Below are 5,396 nucleotides of genomic sequence, written 5' to 3'. Positions count from 1 at the left end.
GTCATCAAAACAAAGCGACTGCTTACAGATTGGGAAAGAATCATCACCAACCCTTTATCTGACAGAGGACTCATATCCAGTATACATAAAGAACTAAACAAGCTGAAAAGCAGCAAACCAAGTAATCCACTTAAGAAATGGGGAACAGAGCTAAACAGAGAATTCTCTTTAGAGGAATACCGAATGGCAGAGAAGCACTTAAAGAAATGTTCAACCTCATTAGCCATTAGGGAAATGAAAATCAAAACAACCCTGAATGGCCAAAATGATCAAAAACTCAAATGACAACACATGCTGGAGAGGTTGTGGAGAAAGGGGAACCTACTGCTGGTGGGAATGTAAGCTTTTTTTGTTTTTCAATTTTAAGTTGAGTATATTTTCTTTCCAGGTCTGTAAAGTATTGTGTTGGAATTTTGGTGGAGAATTGCATTGAATCTGTAGATTGCCTTTGGTAAGATGGCCAATTTTACTATGTTGATTCTACTGACCAATTAATATGGAAGATCTTTCCATCTTCTGATATCTTCTTTAATTTTTTTCAAAGACTTTAAGTTATTGTCATTCAGCTCTTACTTGCTTAGTTAGATTTACTCTAAAATATTGCATATTATTTGTGGCTATTGTGAAGAATGATGTTTCCCTGATTTCTTTCTCAGCTCACTTGTCATTTGTATAAAGAAGGGCTACTGATTTTTTTTTCTTGAGTTAATTTTGTATCCAGCCACCTTACTGAAGGTGTTTATCAGCTGTAGAAGTTCCCTTGTAGAATATTTGGGGTAGCTTATGTATAGTATCATATCATCTGCAAATAATGATATTTTGACTGCTTCCTTTCCTATTTGTATCCCCTTGATCTCTTTTAGTTGTCTTACTGCTCTAGCTAGAACATCAAGTACTATATTGAATGGATATGAAGAAAGTGGACAGCCTTGTATTGTTCCAGATTTTTGAGGAACTGCTGTGAGTTTTTATTTAATTTGATGTTGGCTATCAGCTTGCTATATATTGCTGTTTTTATGTTGAAGTATGTAACTGTATTCCTGATCTCGTCAAGATTTTTATCATGAGGGGGTGTTGAATTTCCTCAAAGGCTTTTTCAGCATCCAATAAAATGATCATATTTTTTTTCTTCTTTCAGTTCGTTTATGTGTTGGGTTACATTGACTGATTTTTGTATTTTAAACCATTTATGCATCCCTTGGATGATCCCTGGTATGATGGTCATGGTAGATGACCTTTTTAATGTGTTACTGGATTTGGTTTGCAAATATTTTACTGAGTATTTTTGAATCAATGATCATAAGGGAAATTGGTCTGTAATTTTCTTTTTTGTTGTTGTCGAGTTGGCCTGGTTCGGATGTCAGGGTGATTATGGCCTCACAAAATAAATCTGACATGTTCCTCCCATTTCTATTTTATGGAATAATTTGAGGACTATTGTTATTAGCTCTTCTTTGAAAATCCAGAAAATCCTGTGCTAAAAACCATCGGACCCTGGGCTTTTTTTTTTTCCCCCTTTGGTTGGGAGACGTTTAATGACATCTTCTATTTCCCTAGAAGCTAGAATTCTATTTAAGTTTTTTATCTGATTCATCTTTGGTAAGTGGTATCTATTAAGATATCTGTCCATTTCTTTCAGATTTTCCATATTTGTAGAGTAGCGGTTTTTGAAGTATGACCTAATGATTCTTTGGATTTCCTTGGTATCAGTTGTTATATCATCCTTTTTATTTTTTGTTTGGTTAATTTGGATAGTTTGTCTCTGCCATTTAGTTAGTTTGGACAAGGGGTTGTCTATCTTGTTTATATTCTCTAATAACAAATTCTTTGTTTCACTAATTTTTTTTTGTATTGGTCTTTTTGTTTCTATTTTATTGATTTCAGTCCTGAGTTGCATTATTTTCTTTGCTCTACACCTCTTGGATGAATTTACTTCCTTTTTGTTCTAGAGCTTACAGGGATACTACTAAGTTGCTAGTATGGAGACTGAACATTCCTCTTACTACCATTTTTATTGTGTTTCATAAGTTCAGGTATGCTGTGCATTCATTTTCCTTGAATTCTAGGAAGTCTTTAACCTCTTTATTTCTGCCTTGACCCAGTGGTCACTTAGAGGATAGTTATTCAGTTTCCATGATTTTGTGGGCTTTTGTTGTTAAAATATAGCTTTAATCTGTGAGAGTATGATAGGCTACAGGTGGTTATTTTAATTTTCTTGTACCTGTTGAGACTCACTTTGTGACTGAGTATTTTGGAGAAAGATCTGTGAGATCCTGAGAAGAGGGTATATTCTTTTCTGGTTGGGTGAAACATTCTCTAGACTTCTGTTTGGTCGACTTGACTCACAATGGCTGTTAGCTCCATTATTTCTCTGCTTAGTTTTTGTCCGGATGACCTGTCTATTGATGAGAGTAGTGTATTGAAGTCCCCTGCTTTTACTGTATGAGGTTCAATGTGTGGTTAAAACTTTAGTAATGTTCCTTTTACAAATGGGGGTGCCCTTCATTTTGAGGCATAGATGTTCAGAATTAACATTTTTGGGGGTTGGATTTTCCTTTTGATGAATATGAACAGTCCTTTCCCATCTCTTTTGATTAATTTTAATTAGAAGTCTTTTTGTTTTTAAGATATTAGAATGGCAACCTCAGAGTGCTTCTTGGGTCCATTTGCTTGAAAAAAAAGTTTTCCTACCCTTTAACAATGGGTAACAATGGGTGGTTTGTCTATGCTCAACTGACACAGAAAACAACTAGAGATGGGACAACCAGGCTGAAGCCAAGAAACAGTTCATTGTATGGGAACTATAGGCCCAGGGGACATCAGTCCAAAAGTTGAATCCCAAATTAACTTAAACAAGGCTTTTCATGCCCCCCTGTGTTGCCATGTCCCCTTGCATAGTAATCTAGATGACATATGTTTGATTGGCTTATTAAACTTCCTTATTACAGTCTGATAAACTGATTGTAATAAGTATAAGTAATGAGTATAATGAGTATAAATGTTTCCCCAAGCAACAGACTTTATCCCAATCTATTTATAGCAGAGGTGAAAGGAGGAGGAATTTGGTTTTAGAAGAAATGTAGTGTAGAGTGTTGAACCTTCAGGGAGCTGGCCAGTGGTGCTGGTCTTTCCTGTTTTCCAGGGCACCATACCTCAGTGACCAGTGCTGGAATTAACTGCCTTGCACCGTAAGACTGAACGAGGTCCTGTGCTGTACAGAGGCTGTGTTTGGGTCAAAAGTTCTGATAACTCTGAGAATTTTAAATCTAGTTGTTGTTCGCATTGCTGTATACATCACATGTGCTTCTTGCACAGAATTCTGTTCTGAAAGTTCTGTGTACAATTCCTTTCTTTCTGGAGTATAGAACTATTTATGGCAAGAAATGCCTCCTCATTTAATTTGTCAAAATAGCTATACCACAGGAAATTAAAATATTGAAATGTGTTAGACATGGTTACATCCTTCAAAACAGTGTGAGCTGTCCACGGCCATGATGCATGAGAGCCACCTCATAGGATTCCCATAATGATGCATTGAGGAAAAAGATAAAATAAAATAAAATAAAATAAAATAAAATAAAATAAAATAAAATAAAATGAAACAAAAATGCCCTGGTCATATCACAAAAGGGATGAGGTTTAATTTTCTGCTACATGTTTGTTACCACACAGGTTAAAGTAAATAATTTTAACAGAAAAACAAAAACAAAAACACTGCTTCAGATTTTCATGTACGTCAAAGCACGTGAACACCATGCCATGACTGACAGTTCTGATGCCAGTGTATTGGGTCCTCTTATAAAGAAATAGGCCCATCAATGATCAATGAATATTCAAACATTTATGTCCTTCCACACATAGACCTGAAAAAGTTAACGACATGTTTTTCAGTTCTCATAAACACAAAAGGGCTGACTGTGGCATAGCTGTGGACCACAAAGAGTCGGATATAGTAAGATGTTGGATCATTCAGGAACATAGTTCTTGAGCAGGAGATAAAGCCATCCAAGATGGACATCAACACGAAGAAGCTCATGAGCAGAAGGAAGGCCCTGTTAGCTCTTTGCTCTGGGCATGCTTTTGGAGAAAGCCTGGTGCTGTGAAGATGCTGGGCCTGCTTCCTGTGCCTGCACAAGAGAGCCACCATGTACCAAGTCGAGATGACCATAACACTAATAAGAAAGGCTTCCCTGATGGCCATCAGTGTACAAAATGTGCTTTTCATGAGGTAACTCATGGGTAGGACAGAACAGGACCTAGTAACATACATGAAGTTATTTGAAGTCAAATTGGGAGTGGCAAAAATTGATACTAAGAGATGACTGCTAATGAGCATATAGAGGACACTCAGAAAAAGAAGGGCACATGAGATGTAATGGGCAGATTTGTGCTTGAACTTGGCTAGACAGGAGCTTCTGGGACTGAGGATGATGGCCTGGAGGACACTCAGCAGGCTGGTGGTACAAAGGGAGAGGCCCCTAAAAATTCTGTACAAGTAGACAATGAGTTTACATATGGTGTCATCCCATCCCCTCAAAGAAATAAAAATGTCCATGGCTATGAATGCTATGAACATTAGCATCAGTAGGTGGATTAGGGACAGCAGAACAATGTGCACCTCAGTGGGCCTGGGCCTGTGCCCACGAATGAACTTGAAGATGTAGAAGAGAAGAAGGAAGCTGTTGGCTGAGATCCCAATGCCAATTTCAGAGAAGAAGGTGTTCCTTATGTCAGAAGAGTGTGAAGTCATCTTGTGTGGAAACAAAGAGTGGATGAGGAGAAAAGTAAAACAATGACTCATCATGAGCAAGACCTCACACACCACTCCAGACCAGTCTTCTGGCCTCAGGAAAACATGCAGATGCTCCTGAATGCTTATTCCACTGAAGACCTCCATTCTACCTCACACCCCACAGACCATCCTCCTGCTCTCACTTGTCCTAAGCTGAGCCATGGCTGGACCCTGTGTCCCATGGTGGCTGATCTCCCTCAACATTAAGAGCTGCAGCAATTATGTGCTTTCATGTTTTGTAGGTTTGGGTTTTCCTAAAGCAGGAGCAGCATCTTACTTGGTTTTTACCCACAACATCTTGATGGCCAGGCACATTATAGACAGTTTTACTATTTTGGGTAGAGTCTGAATGAGAAGGATTGTGTAAAAGAAAAAAAAAAAAAAGAAGAAGCAGAACTTGCCAATATAAACGGTCCCATGGATTGGGTATGCACTTGTTCTATTCAGGGCTATCTGTACTCTACTGAAAATCCTAATTTCTTAGAAAATTTCTATAGCAAATGTTGGGGGTTGTAATCTATGAATCCAGATGTTTCTGATTTTATTCATGATCTGCTGTTTCCTCCAAGTATGTCCTTGAATACTCTGAGGCCGGGTCCCAGCC

General features: G+C 37.9%; 1 pseudogene; it reads right to left on the bottom strand.

Annotated features, from left to right (window-relative positions):
* Positions 1-3,822: 3,822 nt before the first annotated feature.
* On the bottom strand, positions 3,823-4,735 carry LOC132654000 (vomeronasal type-1 receptor 94-like; annotated as a pseudogene).
* Between the last annotated feature and the right edge of the window lie 661 nt (positions 4,736-5,396).

This window comes from Meriones unguiculatus, chromosome 5 (genome assembly GCF_030254825.1).
Source record: "Meriones unguiculatus strain TT.TT164.6M chromosome 5, Bangor_MerUng_6.1, whole genome shotgun sequence".
Taxonomy (NCBI): Eukaryota; Metazoa; Chordata; class Mammalia; order Rodentia; family Muridae; genus Meriones; species Meriones unguiculatus.
This window is presented reverse-complemented; position numbering and strand designations above follow the sequence as displayed.